At 32.3% G+C, this 26,991-nt stretch overlaps 2 long non-coding RNA genes across 2 annotated transcripts; one reads left to right on the forward strand and one right to left on the reverse strand.

Annotated features, from left to right (window-relative positions):
- Window positions 1-91: 91 nt before the first annotated feature.
- On the reverse strand, window positions 92-4,337 carry LOC134723542 (uncharacterized). The gene is made up of 3 exons (XR_010108107.1): window positions 4,266-4,337; window positions 1,298-1,385; window positions 92-611 (listed from the first exon to the last, which is right to left on the reverse strand). It is a non-coding gene; the product is annotated as an uncharacterized LOC134723542 (long non-coding RNA).
- A 7,293-nt stretch (window positions 4,338-11,630) lies between these two features.
- Window positions 11,631-16,201, forward strand: LOC134721535 (uncharacterized). The gene is made up of 3 exons (XR_010107877.1): window positions 11,631-11,758; window positions 14,409-14,501; window positions 15,511-16,201. It is a non-coding gene; the product is annotated as an uncharacterized LOC134721535 (long non-coding RNA).
- Window positions 16,202-26,991: the final 10,790 nt, after the last annotated feature.

The following is a 26,991-nucleotide window of genomic DNA, read 5'->3' on the forward strand; positions in this document are numbered from 1 at the left end:
GCAAATGCTTGTTTTCTTTGTAATTGTTTCAATGCGATACAATAATAAGCAACCAATTTGAATGTCATTATATCATTTGTGACATTCTAAAAAAAATATTTATATATTTGCAGATTAAATAATAAAATAAACACTTTTCGTGTTATTTTAAATTAGAATTTCTTCTGTTTCAGCTTGTGTACAGTTATTCAATCCACTATGTAAGAATTCAGTGAATACATTATTCCATTCACTAAACAATTCCCTTCAATTCTAAAAGAAATCATTTTTGCAAATTGTTCTTCAATGATCTTCTTCTGTATATTTGATATGAGGGAGCGATGTAAATGAGTGGATAAAACTGGTGTTCCTTTTTTGTTCTGCATTCTCCTTTGTTTTGATTAAGATATGTTGTTGCTTTTATGCAATAGTGTTTTCGGGTATCTATGATAGAACTCCATTTTGTTTTATATGGTCATTATCACATGTTGAAATTTCCTATTTCTTTTTTGCAGGAAAGCACACATTCCATTTCAAATTAATCCAATTATGCACTATGTAAATAAATTTCAACTTTAAGTTTCCTCTTCAGTAATGACCTATTGATCATGAAAACCGAGATGTCTGATCACCTATAAATACACAAAAAAAGCAAATAAAATGTTATAAATGGAGAGAGAAACAGCAATAAATGTTTTTCATGTGTATCTTTCCTTATTAAAATACATTAAGTAAACTTGAACTCGAGAAAAATAAATAACTGTGATGTAGACTAGAAAGTATAAAATGCAAGATAAAGTATTCACGAAAAATTAGTTGATTTACAGTAGTCAAGTCCATGTTTGCAGGAAATTTACATCATTGGTTGTCTGGTGAAGAGTTGTCTTATTGGTAATCATACCACATCTTATTTTTATATAACCTTGCCATATTCCTATTGTGCCTGTCCAAAGTTCAGAGCCTGTAGCTTTTATCAGTTTAGTCTGACACTAAAATTTAGTGGTTGTTGTTGTTGTTGTTTCATACCGGTCATATTTATTTTTTGTAATTTATTTTGTTATAAACTAGGCAATTAGCATGATTAGTTTTACAGTTTGAATTGTTTCAATGTTTCATCTTTAGGTCTTTTATACTTTGACTATAGTATAGGGTATTGATTTTCTCATTAGTGAAGGTCGTAACAGGCCTACAATTTCTTTCTCAAAGCCGTGATAGTTTTCATATTTAATATACCACATCTTTGAATTTTTATAGTAATCATGATACTAGTAATCATCTTTCAAGTTCAATAACTTTTTAAAATTAAAAGGTGCCTTACCATTTAGGTTTAGTTGGCTTCTGCAAATTTTACATTGCCTATCATTTCTGCTGTATATTATTTCTCTGTAGCTTCTATAGTTCTTGTCCTATACATAAAAGAGTAAAAGTTGAATGACATCTTGCATCAATATTTTTTCTGTTTAATGTACATTTATATGTATATTAATGTGTGTCTAATAAAAATCTAAACCATGAGTGCTTGATAAGCTTCTTGCCCTTATAGCTGGTCTGTAAGCTTTAAATGAATTTTATTGATCGACTAAAAAACTATGAGCACTGCGCAAATAAGACCCCCGCCCTCCAAAAAAAACAAAACATGCACAAACAGTGGTATTCACTGACATAAAACATGTATATAATTTGGCTCAATTTATAGATCTCTCAAGTTACTATAAGTTTAAGGCTGCGATTTTTTTAACAAATACATTTCTAAAACCTTTCAAAGAATTTGAAAATGGACAAATTTTAAATAACTTTGCAACAACTAAAGTTTCTTAACTCTGCATCTTATAAAAAAATATACATGATAAATAGGGAATGATACTCCAGCTTGCATATTATTCAAAGTTTTAAAGGAACATAACTGAAGAACGGTAAAAGTTTTACTACAAAAATTTGAAATTGATCTGATTAAAATTGTGATAAAAAGTATTGTTTTAAAGTTTAATAAAATTTGGTTGAGGGAAACTTAAGTTAGAAGCTGAAACAATTTTTTCCATTTTTAAAGAACATAACTATAGAATTTAGTAAAAGAGACACTACCAAAATTCAAACTTAATCTGTATTTTGTGGTTATAAGCATTGTGTATTGATTTCATAACATTTGGTTGAGACAAACTAAAGTTTAGAAAACAGGAAACCAAAAATTCAGCATATTTTCCCCATTTCTAAAGGGGCATAACTCTGATACTCTAGTACAGTAACACTGACATCACCAAAATTCAAACTTGATCTGAGTATTGTGATAACAAGCTTTTGTAAAAGTTTAATTGAATTTGTTTGAGGCAAACTAAAGTAATGTAAGAGAACAAAAAACAACTTTGGGACAGACGGACAAACGATCAAGTGTTAAACATTATGCCCCCTCCACTTTGGGTCATAATAATAAAAAGGGTGTTTATGTCAAGATATAAAAACAATTCACCAAAGTTTCATAAAAATTTGTGAAAGCATTCTTGAGACTATCCTAATCCCAAGTCATGATAGTACAATGACATAAATCAGATTTTTTTTTTAAATTAAAAGGAAAATTATCATGTTTATGTTATACAAAAATAATTCACCAAGTTTCATTAAAATTGCTCAAAGCATTATTAATAGTATACGTACTGGAAAATCCCCCCTTTTATGAATAAAATCCCTAACTTTAAATTAAAAATTTTAAATCCCTAAAAATTAAAAAGGACCTTAATTATCATGATTATATGTGACTTGTTATTTAACATAACAAAAAAACCAAAGGCAATGAAAGAGAAACTGACAATGCCAAGGCAAAACATAAGATGCAGAAAAGAAAAACAAAACAAAACAAAACACTAAGCAACACCAAAAAACTAGTGTTGAATTTATGTGCTCAGTCAGTCAGTGAGAGTTGGCAGATCCTGACCTACTATATCTATGCTTAAAAACATAAAAATCATATAGTTCTAAACATATTTTGTAAATTTATACTTTATTAACAAGTGAAACTGCGAGCTACTGCTCACTGATGATACCCCCGCCGCAAGTGGATAATATAAATAGTGTAAAAATATGCAAGTGTTCGGTAAACAGGAAGTTGTCGAGTGATGAATCTGAAAACGCATCACACGGTATAGCTGACTTATATAAATCCTAAAACCAAATTTAAGAAATCCTTGTATTGTAGTTCCTGAGAAAAATGTGACGAAAATTTTCAACTTGGCTCAGTATCATGTGTAAAATCATACAAGTGTTCGGTTAACAGGAAGTTGACAAGTGATCAATCTGAAAACGCATCAGACGGTATAAATGACTTAGATAAACCCTGAAACCAAATTTCAGAAATCCTTGTATTGTAGTTCCTGCGAAAAATGCGAAGAAAAATATTCATGGGACGGACTGACTGACTGACTGACGGTCGGACGGACGGATGGACGAACGGACTGACAGACAGAGGTAAAACAGTATACCCCCCTTTTTTGAAAGTGGGGGTATAAAAGTTGTCATAAATAGCATAGACACCTTTGAGTTTTGAGAACCACATGTGTTAATTGTGCGAGTATAATCATTGATAATCATGCACAAGATTGACTTTTTAAAAAAAAAAACTATATATTGAAATTTTCTGAAAATATTGCATGCATTTATTAATATGACCAATTTCAAGAAATGCACAAAGATGCGAGATGATTTATATAATTGTAATTTCAGGAATTTACAGTAAAGGCTTTTATCCCCACTGCATTTTGCACTTTTTCTTATTCAGGAGCCAGAAGTTATGGCCTTTGTGACTTTTGTATGATTTTTATTTTAGTTTCTTTTTCTTTGTATTGAAAAGTTTAGTATGACGTCCATTATCACTCAACTAGTATACATTTTTGTTTAATGGCAAGCTAAAGCATGCCTCACAGGCACGGATCCAGGGGCTGAGGGTTGGACATGTTGGAACCCCCCCTTTCTTTACTGGACGATCAATGCATTTGAATGGGGACATGTAGTTTAACACCCCCCCCTTCAAATTTGTCCTGGGTTAGGAACCCCTTTATATGACTCAGGATCCACCCAAGTCTCATGTTTTGGGATTTTCTCGTTGCAATGAAGACCCATTGGTGACCTATGGCTGTTATCTGCTCTTTGGTCATGTTGTTATCACTTTGATACATTCCCCATAATGGCCCATTTCCATTTCGATTTTCTTTTCAGTTCTATTATAAATATTAGAAACGAGTTTGGCGCGTTTACAAAAATATAATTGTCTGTGCTGACAGGGGAGTATGTGTGCATACCAATATTTAAATTTTCTAGGCTTTCTTTTTGAATATTTTGTGCATTTCTTGGTAAAATACTGTCAGACCTCGGTCAAGTAATGTAGGGGAAAGAAACGAACTAAAAAGAACCAAAATAAGCCACAACTAATGGGGGTCTCATTGGGGGTTCTGTTCACGGATCCCGCTTAGTTACTTTTTATTTTTTTAGATTCCCGCATGATGCCATTACGCTTACACTATATAAGTAAACAATTCTGATATTTTTGTAATTTCCCATGTCCCGCTAAACTTCATTTCGCTTTTTCACGGCACAACAAAAAATACGCCTCGACAATCCCGAGTCCCGCTCAGACCCCCTTATACATACATAATGAATAGTTTACTATGTAGTCAGTAGTCATGTCAAATACACATGTATATACTTTTAGACGACCTTAGATTCATTTCACAGCGAAAATACTCATTAATATTGAACATTTTTTAGATTTTATAACTTTTAAAATGAAGACCTGGCATATAGATTGAAGATCATTTAATCGAAAGATGATAATTTCTCAATGAGCAACTGTAACCAGGTACTGCATTTTTTTTTTTGCATGCGTCAAGAAACAGTTAAAAGTTAAACTTCTCGTCTGGACTTTTTAATTTGTCTGTATACCGGACCTCTTCTCTATTTTGGGATTGAAAAAAAATCTAAAGTTAAAAATGCGGTTTTGAGCCTATTTCTTCTTCTTAATTTGGTAACACGTTAAGCCATTAGTGACACTAATATGGTATATTACCAATAATAAGGCCATATATTTCGGTGTGTAGAAATACTGCAAAAGACTTCTTAGTGCACTAAGAAGAAAGTTTTTGCATTATTAAAGGACACTAAAACGATGTTTTAAGATCACAGCGAGCATGAATATAAGAGGGTATGATTAAAAACCTCATATCTATAAAGTTAGGTATCAATAGATTTTGTAATTTTGAAGTTAAATGACTTTTAAATAAACGCGTGCCACTCGCCACGTGACCAACGGTTTATTGCAGATTCCCGAATCATCATGTTCAATCAACCTAATCCAATAAACAATTGTCTTTTGATCGTTACTTATTGATTAATCAATGGTTGTTAACCTAACGGTTTAGCGTGGTATAATTTCAAGTTTATGAAAGAAAAATAAAAAATAAATTTTGTGTTTTAAAACTTTGCCTTTGTTATATATATTTAGTTTTTAAGGAAATTGCTAAGCAAGCTTTTTTTTAATTAACAAACTCTATTATTAATATACAAATTGAGAAACAAAGGCTTTTGATATTTTATTTCCTTACTAACAACACAAGAGTTTACATACTATCATTATTCCTTGAAAGATATTTGAGAGTATGTGGTGTCCATGGGGTTCTTCAAAATCCGATTACAGAAGTAATATAGAAAAACTGCAAGAGGTAAAATTATTTGACGTTTTAAAAAGAGAATTATAGAATAAATCATAACTGTCTTCTATGAACGATAACTTTAAACTGGTGTCAATGCTTTTTTTTTTAACAATTCATCTTTATTTCAACAATTGAAGACGAATACCATTTTATTTTATAATGTAATAAGCACTATGGGCAAGCGCGGATCCAGAGCTTGAAGTGGGGATTTGGAGGGAGGGGTTATGTGAGAAATGTTTAGAACACTAGAGAAGTTTTCTTGTTATACCAAACCATATGTTTTTCAATAAATGGCACACTTTTTGTTCATCCGGCATATGGTTACTCTAAATAAACTTATAAGTGTATATATATATATAATTCTATAAGTTTAATTATTTAATCGAAATATTGATAAATGGCATAGTTCCTGACATTAGAAAAATGAATGAAGTATTGGCAACCAAATATCAATCCTCACTTTTCCGTGAAGTGTTCACAATTATTTGTCTTTATAAAATTAAAAGGATGAAAAAATCCCAAACTGAAAAGAGTTGAAAATACGGTATTACTTTAGAAGTAAAAAATATAGCAGACAGAATAAATACGACAGAAACAAACAAATGAAAAAGAATAGAGAACAATTTGAAATACCATATACTAGTACATGTTTAATCGGGCGATATCTTTTTGCGCCAAAAAGTAACTCATTTGCGCCACAACTTAATTGCGCCAATACTTCTTTTGCGCCACCTAATTTTCAAAACTATAGGTATCATTTGCGCCAATAAAATAATCATTTCATTTCGCCAATTTTATTTATTTTTGAGGTTTAGTCGGATGTAGTTTTCTTCTTTCTATGTAAATTTACTGACGCACATATCTTAAACAGTTAAAATGTAAATCTTACTTTTCTGAATGTTCTTCAATTTAGACGAGCTCTAAATTTATTAATTTTGAAGGTCGATCTGACAACATATCGGTTGCGTTTCTTTTGCATTTGTTTCATGAATATGGTCTTATTCTCCATTCAAAATGTTCATCAACATGATGACCATTTTTTCTAAAAATATTCTATTATCAAACAATTTATTTTTTGGTGAGTTTTCTTAAATTTGATGATCGAGTGTATAGTTAAATCTTAAGTGGAAAAGTTAATTATGTGCATGTATGATATAGGTAAAACATGTACAGGTATGATATAAGTAAAAAATATTAACAGGTAAATATGGCGCAATTTCATTTCATTTATTGGCGCAATTAATACCACCAAAACAAAAGAGAGTGGCGCAATTAATACCTTTTCAAAACTGCAATTGGCGCAAATTGATTCTGCCCACAGTATACTAGCAGATTATTCATGGTTCAAGGTTGAGCGAACATGAATTTCTACCGATTATACTAAAGGTGACAATCAACTTTTTGAGGTACGTGTCGAGAAAACATTATAGAAAAGATATAATTTAAAATTATGAAAGGAGTAGGTCCGGTTAGGACCAATTTTGGCCTCAAATTTCAGGTTCATCTGACGAAAGATTTTGACCACTTTTGAAACACTTAAGTGTCTATTTTATTTTATTTATTAGTGTATGTGGAAGATTTTCCCTGATTTTGTCATTAAAAACGATCCGATTTAAGCTCAAATATGAAAAATCCAGCAAATATGCCGGAAAATGTCACTTTTCAGATGGTTTTTGCCATTTAGCATGACTTTATGGTGCCAGTACCCGATATATGTGCCATGCATGTATTGTCAAAAAAAAGCCCATATTTATGAAGCTGAAGCATTCTACTGTCCAAAAAATAACTAAAAGTTTACTTTTAACAATTTTGTAAAGCTGCTATATTTTGGGGTCTAAAAGGTGTCTTACCGGACCTTCTCCTTTTACAAAGTCTATTTCTATATGCCATATTCTTTGTGACAGTTGTATCATTCCATCAGGTCCTTAGTGCACATTTTTGTTCTTAGTGCACTAAGGAGGTCCTTTGCGGTGTTTCTACGGACCCCATATATTTGAAGCTGTTCAAAATTCTGTACATTATAGGTACGTGTATCAGATCGGACAATTATTGTCATATATATAAAAAGAATTACTGTATAAGTTATCTAGTATGAAATATGTCCACTGGACCGACCGTGCAAGGGCTATATATATTATATCATGTATATAACCAGTCAATATTAAAAAAAAGATGTGGTATGATTGCCAATGAGACAACTATCCACAACAGACCAAAATGACACAAACATCAACAACTATAGGTGACACAAGGTCGTTAAAAACTTCCATTTATTGTTGTCCACTGAAAATAAGCTCATAAAAACACGAATCCCCGTTTACTCAATTTCACCTTTATTTGTTAATATTTTTTTTATCTTTTTCTTTTGATTTTATCATATCTTTTTTTGTGAAATATTTTGTGTGGTCGGCGAACATGAAATTGCCTCCGATGCTACAAAGAAAATTTGTTTAATGTCATCTGTTGCAATGTATGCTAAGTACTACACGTGGACAGGATGTTCCCCAGAAAATAAGTTATACACACCCCGATATAACCCCGAGGGCACACGCTACTGTCATATGGAAAATTACTGGGTCACCTGTAAGATGGTAATCAGCCATGCAACTAATTAGGTTACTGACCATGTCACTTCAATTTAAAAAGTTTATCGTTAGATATCAAAATGATAAATTCACTTTTAATCAAAAATTTAAGAACTTAAAGATTTATCATTATAATGAAGTGAAATAATTCAACCAAACTCATATAAAGATTATATACATATTTTTTTAATCTATGCCGGAAAGAATTGAAAAACTGTATTTATAATTTTTAATTTGTTTTATAGACATCTGTGTAGGTCTCATGATATGGAACTCACGCATGCCTAATTAAGATTTTTAAATTTATTGAAAAATATAACAAAAATTTAGGTTTGATATTAAATTAAAGTTTATACCTTTCCGCGCTGTAATTTATTTGATATGACATGAATCAAGCAAATTGTTTGAGGGATTTATGGGTTTGTCCATACAACGTATAAAAAAAGAAGTGTATGTTATTATAGTATTTCACATGCCTTGTTTTCGCCTTAAAGCTCATTATTCAGAGTGTTTCAGACAAGATGATGAAAATAACGTGCAAGATACTTTTTTCGATTTTCGTGAAGAGACAATTTTAATTCCCATTCCTCCATGCACTCTACCCCTGTTGAATTGTATATTTATAATTCCTCGTGCTTTTAATTAGCCCTCCCCCTTTCGTGGTTACCGTTATGCCAACAAATACCCGAGGCTTGATTTACATGTAAAAATCATGGGCGGATCTAGTCATGATAAAGGGGGTTCCAACTACATGTCTCCATTAAATAAGGGGTGTCATTTCCGCTGGGTTTCTGTTACCTCACCCTTTTCATATAATTTAGATTTCAAAAGTGTATACCTTATTCATATATTGTGTAGGTTAAAACGTTATCTTTTCACATATTGTTAGCGTTTTGATTGGTGTTCAATGCAACAGTGCACTACCTATGTGTCAAAAGAGAGTTTTTACCGACCTGTTCACATATATTTAAGGTTCTTATATTAAAACTTTTCCTGATGCACAGGTAACCTATTCCAACGGAACGTCCTATCACCTTGTATATAGATATAGGAAGATGTGGTGTGAGTGCCAATGAGACAACTCTCCATCCAAATAACAATTTTAAAATTAAACCATTATAGGTTAAAGTACGGCCTTCAACACGGAGCCTTGGCTCACACCGGCGAACAACAAGCTATAAAGGGCCCCACAATTACTAGTGTAAAACCATTCAAACGGGAAAACCAACGGTCTAATCTATATAAACAAAACGAGAAACGAGAAACACGTATATATAACATAAACAAACGACAACTACTGTACATCAGATTCCTGACTTAGGACAGGTGCAAACATTTGCAGCGGGATTAAACGTTTTAATGGATCCAAACCTTCTCCCTTTTTCTGTAGGAACTTGAGAGGATTCTCGAGATTATCATTTATGCAATGATTGCTCACAAAAAGCTAGGGGAGTCCAATCCCGGATTCCATCCCCTTCGACCCGCCACAGAATACAGATATAATTGATAATTGTTATTTAAAAGTCATATACTATAGCCACTATATAGTACTAGAACCGAACACCTGTTTTGTGTTATATATATATGTTACAGTAAATAGATGAAATTAGGAATTACATGTAATTACTAAACGTTTCAGTAAATACCTTTTTTTTGTCATTTTTACAGCTATTTACTAACTTGATGTTTTTGTTTCAAAATTAAAAACATAATTCAAAATACCAAATAAGAAAGTAAAGAGATAGAGATTTTAAGGGAGCTTACTTAAGGATGTAGGAATATAAGGCACATCAAAAGTGCATACTCTTTAATGTTTGTGAATTGAAAATGGAAAATAGTTGTTTTATCGGATTTGAAACTCTGTAAATATATGCATGCAGGACAATGATATCTATCTAAAATTGATTTTAATAATTTGGTTAAACTAAAATCCCCATCATGCACTGTGGTTTAAAACTTTAAAATAACTTTCTCCAAATATCCTGGTTTTATACCAAACATGGACAGAAGCAATTTTTTATGATCATAAGTAGTAAAGTTTGTAAAACGAATCCTTTTTTTCGTATATTACTTATAAATGGACTAGAGTTTTTTGTCTCCAGTTAACATTTCATACACTATGCAGTTAAAGTTTTTAAAACATTAGGTTTTATAAACCATCCTGGATTTTTACCCAATTTTGACAGAAGCTTCTTACAGTACTAGTCAAAAGATAGTATCTAGATTAAAATTTTAATATTTTCCCCTCATTTTTGTTGAGCCTGTGATTGACAGCAAAAGTAGGCTATCTGTTCTGCAAAACCCTTACAACTTTAATAGCTTTTAAATACATCGATAACCCATCTCCAGCAAGAGGTTGAATTGGAGGTCACACGAATACGTATTCAATGAGGTCCAAATATTCCCTCGTAAGTGCACAACTTATCAACCATGTTTCTCAGCTATTTTAACAAAATATAACCAGATTGGCTGCTAACAGTGAATTATAATTTCACTATATCATTTTTATTAATGATTTAACAAAAAAAAAAATATAAAAAAAAAATTATATCTCGAAGCTAATGCACATAACAGTTCGTTTCAGTTTTTAACCCGCTACATAACGTTATCTTATCTGTATAAGGTAGTAAGTCTAAATATTCTTAAAATTCAAAGTTTTCTTTAAAAAATTAAAACATTATACTTTAGGAGAATTTTTAATTTCTGATTTCCATGTCTGCTGAAATTTGTCAAAAATTATCTGTTTAATGCTCAACTTGAACCGTTTTGTATTAAAACTAAAGTTACTCGGATTTAACCAAATATTTGAAAGTCCACATTTATTCAAGATATTTTTTTATAGAAATCAACCATTCAAAATTTACTGTACTGTACTAACTGATCTTTTAGTTAGTATTACCATAACTTTTGATCACCTGACCATAATACAACATTGTTTTAGCAGTCAGTAAATAGGTGTAAAAATTCATTTTAAAATTAGTAATTACTGGTAATAACTGGGCCGTTTCAGGAATTACTTGTATTTACTAAGTGCATCGGGGATTACCTGTAATTCCTAAATTTTAGTAATTACATGTAATTCCTAATTTCACCTATTTACTGTAACATATACATACACCACATCTTCCTATGTCTATATAGCTGATTTACCGTAAATAACTGCGAGAAAATTAATAAAACACAAGTTGATAATTGTCTCTTCTCTGCTAATTTTAATGTGCATGCAATATTCACTCTGATTTACTTGTGAGACCACCGACACTAATAATAATTACGTACAAAATAATAGGTGCTCCTTCACTGGGAAGGGCATTTCGGATCTGATCAATTTATTGGTTCCATTCCCCCATTCTACACTTCTCCTCAGAAAAAATGCCTTGCAATGCGACCATAATGCGTCATATTTATCTGGACTACTAACTTACTTCCATATAACTTCGAAAACAGACAATAATCTATTTCATTGGATGAGATTGGGCTCACGGATTTTTTAATGGATTGGTAATTTTTATTTATAGCACAAGTTTACCAAACAAGATTAATCACATTTTTCACCCTACATATCAAATGGTTGCCTCCTCTCCTGACTGACTTACACTAGCTAAAAACATATAAACATATTCATATGAATATTTGGTATCATTTATTTTGTGTGACAACTCTTCACCAATGACCTGAGTGATTAGGGGGGGGGGGGGGGGGGGGGTTAGTCCAAATAATTATGACGTCTTGAACTTAGGCTATTATATTTTTTTTCTTTGACGCCTAACATCGACGTAGAAAAAAAATATAATAGCCTTTCAAGACGTCATAATTATTTGGAAGGGGGGGGGGGGGGGGGGGTTCAGATGGGGGATGGTTGCCTCAGTCATGTTTCTGTAATCAACAAAATTTTTCACACAAAAAGGGGGGCAGGGATTTCTCCTTAATAAGAAATCTCTATTTTCAGCATAAGCTCATATAAATTTGCCTTTTGAAGAACTGAAATTAATATGAGACGGCTATAATGATTTTTCAGATGCTTTACATTAAAATACACCCATGTGACATACACAATTATATATAACGTTAGATCCAAATTTAAAAAGCTATTTTTTTTCAATATTCAAATAATGTAGGATCAAATCTTGATACTTGTATGTAGTTGAAATTGTTAGCTTTAAACATTAAAAAATGAACACCCAAAATTTAAACATAAGAGTGACCATGTAGTCTTTATTAATGTATGCTATTGTTATGAAACTAGGTCATTGTAGGTAAACTGGCATCTATTCCCTTAAATCTTTGTTCCCAGTCACCCCAAGTTTGATTTAAATTAGTCAAGTATATCTACTCTATTAGCATGATTAGGTCTCTAGTTTGGATAGTTAATAACTTGCAAATTAAAATCATACTACTCCCAAATTTATATTTCTTTAAATATTATGGATGAAATAGCAAGTAAGAGATGAAATTAAATTGGATGAAATGTGGCATTTATTTTTGTTAATGTAGTATGTCTGATGTTGTCAAACTTAATTATAGACCCTTAAGTGGTGGATCCAGTCATTTTAAAAAGGGGTGGGGTGGGATTCTAACCCAGGACAAAAGGGGAAAGGGGGGGGGGGGGTCCAATTACATGTCCCAATTCAAATGCATTGATAATCCAAAAAAAGGGGGGTTCCAATCCCTTGAACCCCCCTCTGGATCTGTGCCTGCCCTTTAAAAATAAAATGATCCTTATTTTGAGTTAAAGCTTATAGATTTTTCTATAATGCTTCTCAGGGGCGGATCCAGCCATTTTCAAAGGGGGGTCCCAACCATGAGTAAAGAGGGGTTCCAACTATATCTCCCATTCAAATGCATTGGTCGGTAAAAGAAAAGGATTCCAACCCTTGAATCTATGGTCAGGTTGTTGTCTCTTTGACACATTCCCTTTTTCCATTCTCAATTTTATCATGTAGTCGTCGTTGTCCCAGGACATTTAGTTTCCGCTTAATTACTTTAGTACAAGTTAATAGAAATCTGTGAAATTCAAACACAAGGTTTGTGACCAGAGTTTTTGTTCAGAGTTTAGGAATAACATGAAATAGGGGCCAAAAGGGGCCAATATTAAACTTTGTTTGATTTTATATAAAATTGAATTATTGGAGTTCTTTGATATGCCAAATCTAACTGTGTATTAAGATTCCTAGTTTTTTTGGTCCTGTTTAAATTGGTCTACCTTAAGGTCCAAAGGGTCCAAAATTAAACTTATTTTGATTTTAACAAGATTTAAATTCTTGGTGTTCTGATTAATATGCTGAATCTGAATATTTACTTAGATTTTTTTATTATGGGCCCAAATTTCAAGTTGGTCCAAATCGGGGTCCAAAATTTTACTTTGTTTGATTTCAACAAAAATTGATTATATGGGGCTATTTGATATGCTGAATCTAACCATTCGTTAAGATTTTTTATATTTTGTCCCATTATCAAATTGGTCCACATTGAGTTCTAAAGGGTCCAAAATTTAACTTTATTTGATTTCATCAAAAAATGAATTATTGGGTTTCTTTGATCATGTTGATATGCTGCATCTAACCATGTATTGAGATTTTGAATATTGGACCATTTTGGAGGTTAATTGTCAATTTAAATTTTTTTAAGTACTTGGACCACATTCATTCTGTGTCAGAAACCTATGCTGCATCAACTATTGTATCACAATAAAAATTTAAAATTCAGAGTTGTATCGAGCTTGAATGTTGTGTCCATACTTGCCCAAACTGTTCTGGGTTCAACCTGTACGTTTGTATCAAGCTGAGCCATGCATAGCATTTTTATTGGTTATTTATATATTAATTTGAAATTTTGACGAGTGAGACACATACTGATTATACTGTTAACAATATTTCAGAGTTTAACGTAGTCAAGCGAAACAAATTATAGAAGAATAGTTGAATCATGTCTTTTTTGTCAAATGAAAAATTAGTACGAACACAAAGAAAAAGTATGGGAATGTTTGTTTTTAAACTATTGACCAGGGTGAAAGTCTGCGAAAGTCATGACTGGCAAAAAGTTTGTGAAATGAAAAAGCACAAATATTCCATTCTTTTTAAATATAACTGCATATAAAGAAAAACACAAACTGATGTTTAATAATAGTTTTTACCCTTTTTATGTTTTATAGGACAAGAAATATAGAAAAATAATGAAAAATATAAACAGTTACAATAGAAATGAGCGCAAAACAAGATAAACAGAATACAACAAGGCCTAAATGGTAAGACCACTTCTATATACTGTAAATTCAGATTTTTCAGGGAATGGACAACTTATTGTGATTACAAAAAAAAAACTGCATAAAGATATATATATATGTTTCTGTTATCAAAATATGATTTCTTATTTTTGCGATACTCACCCAGTCACATTATTCGCATTACTAAAAAGTTTGGATAATTTCTGAATTACAGTAATAAAAGAAATTGCCTTTGAATGATGAATCATATAAAAATAAGAAAATGTGGTATGGTAAATGAGTGACTTATCCACCAGAGTTCAATGAAGCGGATGCAAGAAATTAAAGGTCAATCATGGGCCTGCCTTCAATAATGAGAAAACACTTCCTTTATAGGTCATTCATTAAAGATCCCAACATATAAAGATTTAAACAATCCAATTTATTTCAACATGTTCTGTTCAAAGGCAATAACAATTAATAAAAAAAAATCATGCCTAATATAAAATATTGTTTGTTTCTCCAATCTCGACCGACCCTGCAAAAATGGTCCTACTCATAAAATTTTATTGTCAAAACTAAGCCAAATATTATTATATTCATTTCTGATTTTTGGGGCTTACCGTATCATCAGATAATATTCAGGCTTTTGGGAAAAATAAAATTATTTACCTACCTACCTACCCACACCTGGCTTGTCAGAATAGGGATTAGGGAAACAAACAATATATTAATTTAGGCCTCATGTCTGTGAGCACTCAACCTGACCATAATATAGGACAGTGGTTCAAATATTAACACAACATATGAACATTCTATAACAACTATTGCAAGTGGCTCAACTTTAAATATCCCTGCAAGGCACTAAACAAAGAATATTAAATCTTTTACACAAAGCACTGAAATAAGAGAACTCATAAGCATGACAAGTAAGAATATCAAATGAAAGTTTCTCAAAATGTTCATTAAAACGTGATAAAATAAGCTTATTTAATATATTGCTGTTTTTTTCTCAATTTATAACATTTTTTTTTATTTTGTGTATTTATAGGTCAGATATCTTGGTTTTTATGATCATCAACAGGTCCTGCAGGTCTATACTGAAGAGGAATTTTAATTGTTAATACTTTTCTACATAATGTGCTAATTGGATTACTAATGTGAAATGAACTCAACTGTGTGTTTTTCTGGAAAAAGAAATAGAAAAAAATCCTATAAAATTGCTATAAACAAAATGGAGTACTATCAAAGAACACAATTGTGTAAAATGTAACAACCTACATTCATATTCACTGATGGATTATGGAGAAATTAAGAAAAATAATAGTGTCTTTGTCATGTTTGTTGTCGAAATAAACACCTGCTTTATCCATTCATGTACATGGCTCCATCATATCAAATATACAAAGAAGATGTTTGAAGAACATGTTGCAAAAAATTTATTCAACAAATTGAAGGAAGATGTCTTGTGGATTGAATTATTTATGCACTGAACTGTTATGTAGGGGGTTGAATACACAGCAGCTGTAACAGAAGACAAGTTAATTTGACATGAAAAGTGTTTATTTTATTTAATATTCAAATATGAGCACAATATTAATAACATCACAAATGGTATGCTATTCATAGCGTTTTGCTTATTATTGTATGGTCTTAAACATGCTAAACATTCAGCCTTTTGTTTTTGTATGTTAAATACTCACCATGAAAATTTGTATTACAGTATTAAAGTTTTAATTATCTTTTGTATCAATAATTCAGTCTAGCAGAAAATATATTAATACTGTTTGTACTGTTATGAGATTTCCATAGAGGAAAAACATTTCCTTAAGGGAAATTTGATGTTCAGAAATTTCCCTAGAGGAAATTTGAAATACAATGATTTCCTCAGAGGAAATTTGTTGTCTTGAATTTTCCTCCAAGGAAAAGTGTTTGTCAAAAATTTCCTCACAGGAAAAAGTATTTCCTCCAAGGAAAATTTGAAGCTACATATTTCCTCACAGGAAAAAGTATTTCCTCAAAGGAAAATTTAAAGCTGCAAATTTCCTCGAAGGAAAATTTGAAGCTGCAAATTTCCTCAAAGGAAAAAGAATTTCCTCTAAGGAAAAAGAATTTCCTCTAAGGAAATAGAATTTCCTCTAAGGAAATAGAATTTCCTCAAAGGAAATAATTATGCAGCAAATTCCCTAAGGGAAATCTTTTTCCCTTGAGGAAAAAACAATTTCCCTTGAGGAAAAATCTTTTTCCTTCAGGGAAATTTGATTTCCCTTGAGGAAAAGTACTTTTCCTCTGAGGAAATTGTTGAAAAAAGGGGCATAACTTTTTCAACAGTGGTGCTAGAGCCAAAATTTTTTAGGACAAATATCAGGGAACCAATACCAACCAAGTTATCAACTTTGTTTTGACTTAACTCCAAAAATTAAGGTGACAACTTTTGCACTCAGCGGAATTGCAAACTTGTCCCGGAGACTGTTTATAGTTATCAAAAGTACCAGGAATATAATTGTAAACGCCAGACGCGCGTTTCGTCTACATAAGAATCATCAGTCTGTTAATAACTTAATTTTGAAAGATTTTCCCAAATTTCGATTATTTTGTCATTTTTATTGTATATCATGTCAGTTTTTAAAATTATTAGATTTTACATTTTAAATTTTTCCATAGTAAATTAATACTCTTTCTCTCTCTCTCTCTTGTTAATTTTTGTCGTTTCGTTGCTCTATCATTGCCTTTTGCCTCGTTATCTTAATATACTCTGTTGAAAACAAAACATGTCTTGAAAAACCTTTACAACAGCTTTTTACAACCAGATGCTCCACAGGGCACAGCTTTATACGACCGCAGAAATCGAACCCTGAACAGTTGGAGTAAGTATGGACACAGCATTCAATGATAATTGAGCTGACTGTTCCCTGGGAGGAGAGATGTGGCGAAGCCAATGAAAGAAAGAGGGCAAAGTAAGATGAACTGTTGGCAGAATGTAGAGATAGAGGATGGCAGACATGGAACTTTCCTGTTGAGGTTGGCTGCAGAGGCTTCCCTGCACAGTCAGTGTGGCGGTTGTTTTCTGCAGTAGGAGTGACTGGCCGGCAAAGAAGACCAGCAATACAGAAACTAGGCCAAGCAGCAGAGAAAGCGTCTTGCTGGATATGGACGAAGAGAGACAGTAGTAGCTGGAAACCCACTACTAATGCGCAGTGATTGATCACCACTGTGGACCCCCCATTTTGAGAGTGTACCGAGCTAGGGGTCGAAACACATGATGACGGATTGCCTCGGCTGAGGACATTGGCAGTGCTTGCAGTAATTCCACCAGTACTGTATGTAAGTAACAAGCTTGATTCAGCTCTGAATTTGGATTGTTATTAAATTGTTGACACAACATAGATTTCTGACACAGAATGAATGTGGTCTAAGAACTTAAACTTAAAAACTTAAAAAATCTAAATTGGACATTTACTTATTATGGTTCAATATCCAACATCTAAATACATGATTAGATTCAGCAAATCAAAGAACCCCAGGAATTCAATATTTTATGAAATCAAATAAACTTCAAATTTTGGACCCTTTAGACCTCAATGTGGACCAATTTGATAATCGGGCCCAAATATCAAAAATCTAAATACATATTTCGATTCAGTATATATCAAAGAACCCCATATATTTAATTTTTGTAAAAATCAAAGTTTAATTTTGGACCACGATTTGAACCAACTTGAAAACTGGCCCATAAGCAAAAGTCTCAATATATGTTTAGATTCAGCATATCAAAGAACCCCAAGGATTTAATTTTTGTTAAAATCAATCAAATTTTAATTTTGGACCACGATTTGGACAACTTGAAAACTGGGCCCATATTCAAAAACCTAAGAACTGATTCAGCATATCAAAGAACCCCAAGGATTTAACTTTTGTTAGAGTCAATCAAATTTTGATTTTGACCCCGATTTGAACAACTTGAAAACTGGGCCCATAATCAAAAACCTAAGTACATGTTTTGATTCAGCTTATCAAAGAACCCCAAGATTTCATTTTTTGTTAAAATCAAACTTACTTTAATGCTGAGAGAATAATTAGGATCGATTGCACTTTTTTTTTTAAACATTATCTCCATAACAGTTTACTGCTACGGTTATTTGTGGAATAGTTAAATTTTAACAAAGGTGAAGTAATTTTAGACTAAGTTATCTCATGAGAACGCAATGCTTCAGTGTAAGATCACCCCGGTGATCGGAGGCCGGAGAGTTATCATAAACTGACACACCAAGTCCAAATTGGATAACTATTTTACATCCTAGCTGTTATAGATAAAATAAAAACACATTTACGCTTGATAACAAATTGTTTAAAACGCCACACAATCAATACTACATCTATATGCTTTATATATTACTATATGATAGTATATACCCCGGACACAATGTTTAGATATGTTAAGTTAACAGGGTTCCTAATGTAGGGGTATAAAATTCTTCAGTTCGATTCCCAGCATAAACAGTTGATTTTTCTTTCAAAATACCTTTTGATAGTTCACTTAGTAATTTTTCGTATAGAAATATTCTAAGGTTATTGTGGATTTGACATATCCGCCAATATGTTACAGAAACATATAAAACACACTGGAAAACTCAAAATAGAGTGATCGCCCCTGATATAACAAAGAAGCTGTAGTGTGATAGTTGTACATTGTATAAACTACGCCATACTTCGAAACAGTGTAACTATACCAGTAGTTGTCGTTTGTTTGATGTGGTTCATTAATGTTTCACATTTTCTTGATATAGATTTAAAAAGACTGTTGGTTTTCCCGTTTAAGTAGTTTAACACTAGTCATGTTGATGGTCTTTTATAGCTTGCTGTTCGGTGTGAGCCATTGCTCCGTGTTGAAGACCGCAGTTTGACCGATAAAGGTTTATTTTTAGAAATTGTGACTTAAATGGAGAGATGTCTGTTACTCATTGACACTCATACCAACTTTTCTTATATCCATTAAGATAATTAAACTATAATATTTAAAAACAATATTCCAATGTTGGCAATCATTGTAAATGGTTCCTTTTTTATGTCCTATGCACCATTAATATATATAGTTCGAGTACATCTCTCTATGTTGCAGCATAATTTATTTACGTTATTATGTCTTTCTACTTTTTTCCGTGGAAAGACCTTTAGATTTTGATCTGATTATCATTTGTTTTCTTCCGCCTAAATAATGCACAATTCAACATAACTAATACTTTCTAGCGATAGTTTAAACTTGAGCAGTGTAAATACTTAGCGCTATAAAAGATGTATGCTTAAAAACATAGGAACGAAAGATACCATAGGGACAGTCAAACTCATAAATCGAAAATAAACTGACAACGCCATTAAGGCTAAAAATGAGAAATACAAACAGACAAACAATAGTACACATGACACAACATAGAAAACTTAAGAATAAACAACACGAGCACCATCAAAGCCTAGGGGTGATCGCAGATGCTTCGGAAGGGTAAGCAGATCCTGCCTCACCTGTGCACGTGGCACCCGTCGTGTTGCTCAGGTAAAATAATACTGAAAATAATTATTAAATTAATAAAAACAAACGAAAATGTAATCAGTTAAATTAATCAATTAATTCATTAAAATTAACTAAATATTCAAAAATACAAAACTTTTTGAAGAAATTATAACTTTCTTTAAAAATAAAAATATAATAAAATTAAGCTTCTTACTTGGGAAAGAATAAAGATTGCATAATATTTATTTACATGTGGTATGACGAATTCAGCAATATAAATTAATGATAAAGCCCGATGCATCTCGCAGGATACACATAATACCGTAAACTAAATAAACAGCTGTATTAAAATTGTAACTATTATATTAGTATATCAACAAAATTGGTTCCCCTTCTTTTTCCAAAACTTTACTGTCCCACAAAATCAAATTGAAATTCCCCTTTATATTCAAAATAACGTGTATGGGTGAATATAACTCATCAACCATATATAATAACACGTAGGGTCTTTTTATTTGAGATCCTTGGTTTATGACCTTGAATGTAAGGTCAAGGTCAAAATTAAATTTGACGCTCTAGATTTTTAATTTGTAATTATAAAGCCAAAAGAACTGACATTTTATACTGAATTTTAATATTTTCATTCCAAAATATTTTTTTAGTGGTGGGAAGACATTCAATTTTTCTCTAAACAATTGGTTTCTAATTTACATTATTTCCGTTGATTTTTTAGTACAATCTCTGAACATGCGTACATGTATGTTAAAACTGGAACCCGAAAAAAAAATCATTTGTAGATTTTTAAACGGAAAATGATAATAATTATATTTGTAGTTTTGTTTATCAGCAGGAGTTCGAATTGGGCACGTGGCAGGTGCAGACGACTTCAATCTCTATTGACTAGGATTGTCATTTTCATACCGATGGTCGATGGTTCTGTCCCGGTGGTTTTCTCTCCTATCTAAAACTGACTACGAAGAATTGTATGAATCAAAGAACTTTGTCTGCATGATTCAACAACCTACCCCATTCATTGCAAAGTGATAATTTAATAAAAACCAGGGGCGGGTCTAGACATTTTCATAAGTGGTAGCACACTAGCTGCCTAAGAGGGGACCTGCTACCGTCACGCTTCAGTGATTCTCTATATAACCAACAATATTTTTTCCACAACAAGGGGGGTCAGACAGGGAGTCTGGCCTCCTGCTTGACCCCAACCAATTTGCATATAGATATTTGTCTATTTTGTTTTAACAAAACCGTACGTCTCATAGATGTAATTAGATGCGTATACTGACTTCCGAATGTCTTTTGATTTTTTTTACCATTAGGTTCTTTCTAAACAGAAAAACAGATTTGCGTATTAACTTACTTCAATGACATGCTTTATAAAGCATGTCATTGAACCTCAAAACAAATGAAACCAATCTCACTTACACATTCTAAGTTCTTGTTGGTTTTCTCTTTGAGCACAATGTTAGTGACCTTATAAAAGTATTCTCAAAAAGTATACCAAATTGAATCCTTAACATTTCGCAAAAATATAAAATACTTAGAAAATTTATTCAACTAAAACAAGATACTCTCATTAATTGCTTGAATGACTTTGTAATGACACACCGTATGTATATCTTATAAGTACACAAATGTACACACATCCTGTCATTGACCTTAAAACGGATAACCTAAAGCAGATAATTATATATTATGTTACAGAATTAAAATTCTTAATTTGCTTAAATCATTGGTGTCTGTGTGTGTGGTTTTATTTTGTATTTTAATTATATAATATATAATGATTTTATTTTGTATTTATATAATATTTAAAAGCTGCCACTAACACGTATCGAAAACTTCTTGTCTATTCTTGCTTGAATTTTCATTTAGCAGAAGTAACAAACAAAAAAACAAACAAACAACAAATGTAATACCTACATGTACTTTATTACGGGCTCATATCTTAAAAACATTTGATACTAAATACAATATAAAATTAACAGATCATTATATAACAGACCCACTAAAACGAGTTATGAGGGACAGTAAAACATACATTAGATCTAGAAACACATTTATATTACATGTATAAAATAGCATGTATCTATATCAATACACGATTTATTTCAGCATAAAACACAATAAGATTAAAAACTCAGTAAATCATATATACAAAAAACAAACAGCATTATCATGATTATATACAATGTTTACAATATAAATTAAAAATACACTTTCTCTTATAATGAAAAGTACTTCATGGCAGATTTTGGCTGTAAAATAACAGTCTCAGTCTGTCATCATGAAACATTAATACTTGTTTTTCTCATCACACAAGTTACATTACATTACGTACAACTAGTATGTATTTTAGTAAATGGACCACACTATATAAATAAGGCAGTTAGTTTTCTCGTTTGAGTTGTTTTACATTCAGCGATATGGGCTTTACTCATTGTTGAAGGCTGTATGGTGACCTATAGTAGTTAATTTCTGTGCCATTTTGGTCTCGTGTGGACAGTTGTCTCATTGGCAATCATACCGAATCTTCTTTTTTATATATTCACGGGTACGAAAATTTCTTTGTATTCCATAACTCGTTATATTATTGAGTTCATATTGTTGTTCATTGACGTTTAGTGACACAGGTTTCATGCAAATTTAAGCGGGAACAAGTCATAAATAAATCCCATAGAAAAATTCTGTCAAAGAACAAGGACGAAGGGCGAGAAGGTTTTTTTCTCTCATCAATTGTGTCTCCAAGACCAACTACTATCTTAGAGTCTCACTTATGCTTATTGTTTCTTTTGCTATAGTTATTTGCAGTGTTTAAGTGTCCTAGGCCTACTTGTGAAATTACAAATAAATGAGAAAAGTGAAAGTGTCAAAAGTCAGAAACCTCACCAACAGTTGCCCTTGCAAAATATTAGTTTTTGACTTTTTGTGGAATTAATTGTTTATCGGAGATATTTGTTCGATAAGATTCATAGTTTGAGTTCTTGTGATCCTGTCTAAATTTTGAGGTCACACTTCGATCTCTAGAATACTTTCATTTTTTTTTCATCTACAGTACATTTGTTTGCCTAAATGGGTTGTCGAGCCTTTAGAAAAAAAACATGCATGAAATGATTTGGATGAAACTATTTTAAATTGGACGAAACAACTTTATTTTAAAATAATATGACTTTTTCTTGCATTAAAATGGTACATAAGGATTCAACTTTTTACACAGATTTTTTTTTCTTCCGTTACATCTTCCATTGGATTTATGAATTTATCAAACCTTCTACCGAACCATACATTGAATCATTGCTTCGCGGAAGTCTCAATTGATCCGATTGATCCTATGCTTATAAGGTATGTCTCTAATTAGCATAATACATTACATATAAATACACATATACAAAGAGGGATAATAAAAAGATTACTAGACGTACTATAAACATGACATAAATCCAAGTGGCTACGCCAAACATACTAAATATCTTCTAGACTATACTGGTGGCATAAGTCGTATTACTTTTTAACTATATGTAAGTTGGATATTGTTTGTTATATACAATAAATGGATAGCATGTTACAGGGCCAAATTGACATTGATTGTATTGATAATGATTTAGTTGATAAATTACTTCTTATCATTACATTACAAACGATGGATATCAAACAGCATACAGTTGTCACGCTTATTATTAAGCATAAGAAAGCAATTTAGTTCTGCTGAGACTTCGTACTTAACAAATATATAGATAATTATAATTATAGCTAAGGGTACATCATATATATATAAGCTAAATGTGACTTATCTTATTGTTTTGCTTGTCTTTTTATATTTTAATATAATTTTAAACAACAAAATAAATTAAAGTAAAAAACTCTAAAACAATGAATTTTAGCGAACTCTGTTTTAATTCATGACTATTACAGTCTGTATAAAGCAATTATACTACATGATACGTGCCTAATGACAGTTCTCATATTAAATACAATGTCCGCAGTAATCCAAATAATGTTAGAGAAATCGAGGGTTGGAGTATTTGATAGGGTAATCCCCTTCGTTTAAAAAACTATGCCTGAAATGATACAAAGATGTTAGAATATCGGCAAGTTGGGGTATATGCATGTGATATATAGATTGACATAGAAGCATTTGGTGTACCGTAATTGTGAATGCAACTACAACACTTTTCCTGGTGGCTCGGAGCTACATAAAGCAAGAGAAAAATACCTTACCCCCTTCTACCGATGAACATATTACCTCATTGTTCAGGTAATTTAAATAAAGAATTATACAATGTTGATGAATTAAAGAGTGAGTAGAGAATAAATATATTATCTTCCAACCGGCGGTATAACCTTGCCAAAGTGGGTATGGCTTTTTTGGATGTATAAGTACACAGACACGTTAGGTCAAATTGAATGTTGAAAAGCAAAATCTCTCTAGTAACATTTCAAATGTCCCGCCCTGCATTCAGAAAGACACTCATTGTACGACTTACTGATTGCATATTATATATATATATATGCCGCAATGACCTCTTACAGTACAAACGGAAGAGGCGCAGCAAAATAGTCCACAATGACCTCTTACAGTACAAACGGAAGAGGCGCAGCAAAATAGTCCCGTTTGTTCTTACATACAATCCAGCCTTTAATAACCTTTCACGTTTGATCCGTGCCAATTGGCAAACTATTGCCAAACACCCTAAATTATCCAAGATCTTTCCCAATCCTCCTGTCTTAGCTTTTCGGAGACCAGCAAGTCTGAAAGACTTATTTGTTAGAGCTGACGTTTCCTCAAATAAAAGCTGTTCAACTGCAGGATGGTGCAAGTCATGTGGTAACAGACGTTGCCTGACTTGTCAACAAATACTGAATACTCAAACATTCACTTGCCACTCGACTGGGTCTGTGTACACTATATATTGCAATGTAACTTGCAAAACCCAGAATGTTGTATACCTCCTTCAGTGTCGATGTGGCATGCAGTATGTTGGCGAGACAGAGCAGCCATTTAACAAACGCATGAATGGTCATCGAAGTGACTACACTTGCAAGCCCGACCTACCCGTAAGTCGTCATTTGAGATCACCTGGACACACACAAGCTGATCTCAAAAACCTTACCATCACGATCATAGACCACAACGAGTGTTGGTCGAAGGTCGACAGAGTCGCTCGGGAAAGATTTTGGATAAGAAAGTTACGGACAGTCTCCCCAGAGGGCATAAATGAAAAAACATAGAACGAGTCCCTCATTTTTCTGTGACCACCTGTTTTAAACAACGCCGGATTTAGTACTGGCTTTACAGTTCGAAATTATTTTTAAAATTACCGTTTAAATTACAGGTTTTCATTGATTCGGGATGATGTATAAGTACGTTGCCACGTTCAATTATTTAAGCTCAATATACAAAACTTATTTTTTCAATCACTATTAGACTGCTATTCGTTTGGAAGGCTTTAATATGTAGTTTCCGTTGTAATTGCCCTGCCGTTGTCTAATTTATACCATCCTGGATCGGTAAGGACACTTTTGATTATTTTGATTTTTTTGTTTGAGGACTGCCCTCAATGCAGTTATTACATCTCAACTGTCACATCCTTTGGAAATCTAAAGTTGTGCCATTTCACATCGTAAATAACTATTTTTATTTTTGGCATATTTCTGTAGTCTTTGCGGTGTGTTTGGAAATTTTAAAATTGTTCCAGCGTTCGCTTAAATTGTATAAATCAAGATTTTGATAGAGTCTCAATTTGAATTGACATGATTCATTTGACATCGTGCTATTATTGAAGAAGGATATCTGTTATCCGAAATATCTAATATTTGTATATTTTATAGTTATTTTATGGTGATGTTGTACCCTTTTTGACTTGTTATATATTATATTTTGTAGTGTACAGAATCATATTACATGATCCATCGCCTTGTAAGATTGATCGTTGACTATTTATTCAGTCATTTAATATTTTTACCTTTTTGGTAGTCTGCATCGAGTGTGTTCACCCGATCCGATTTTCTTACTGCATATTCCATCATGCATTTTCAATTTTATTTTAAGAAATTAAGATCTTCTACTATCAAAATTATCAAAACAGAACATCACATTTCAAATTTAGAAACCTACATTAATCAAGGAATTATTCCGAAAGGACTTATTTTAAAGGCCTCCCCACTCACAACAGGAGAAAAGTCGAACAGATTTTTTCACAGATGGAACAACATTTTATACAACAGTTCTTTTCGTCTGATGGATCTCTTACGGCAAGAAGCAATTCATCAAGTTAATTATATTTATAAATTACGTGATAATTTGCACTGCCGATCCCGTGAACATTTGTCTGATCCTGAACTTGACGAAATTCAAGTACGTCTTCGTGATATCAACCATATTGAATCACATAAGCTCCACGTCAAACAGATCAACAAATTTAAACGTGATGGTGTGCAAATTAACACCCCTTCAATTAGACCCTCTACAAAATCTAAGAAAAAACCTCGAAATCGTAGATTTAAAAGAAAAATTCGAATTCCGATGGATCCCAACAACACGGTTGTCAATTTATCCTCCGTCTCTTTATCTGAGGACGAAACTAAAGTCTTGTCCAAGGGTTTGAATTTTTGCCCTACTCCCAATAACATAGATGATATGAAATTGGGAGATGACCTTGATAACTTTGCTAGAACCCTCAGAATCAAAGAATATTTTGGTAACAAGGATAAAGAGGTGGATAATGAGGAGGACACAGCCACGTCTGACTCGGAGGAAGAAATCATAATTCCGCATTTTAAAAAGAAGAGTTCATGGATTCCAAAACCTAGTAAATCTGCTACACTGGAAGATGTTATCGACAAAATCAAATCGGATGTTGTTCATCTAGCTAGCAACAAGTACTCGTCATTTTACAACACTTCTCCTGACGAGAAAAAAGCCATACAATCGCTGAGAAACCGAGATGATATTGTGATAAAACCAGCAGACAAGGGCAGTGCCGTTGTGATAATGGACAAAGCTAACTACATCGC

Source organism: Mytilus trossulus, chromosome 6, assembly GCF_036588685.1.
Source record: "Mytilus trossulus isolate FHL-02 chromosome 6, PNRI_Mtr1.1.1.hap1, whole genome shotgun sequence".
Taxonomy (NCBI): Eukaryota; Metazoa; Mollusca; class Bivalvia; order Mytilida; family Mytilidae; genus Mytilus; species Mytilus trossulus.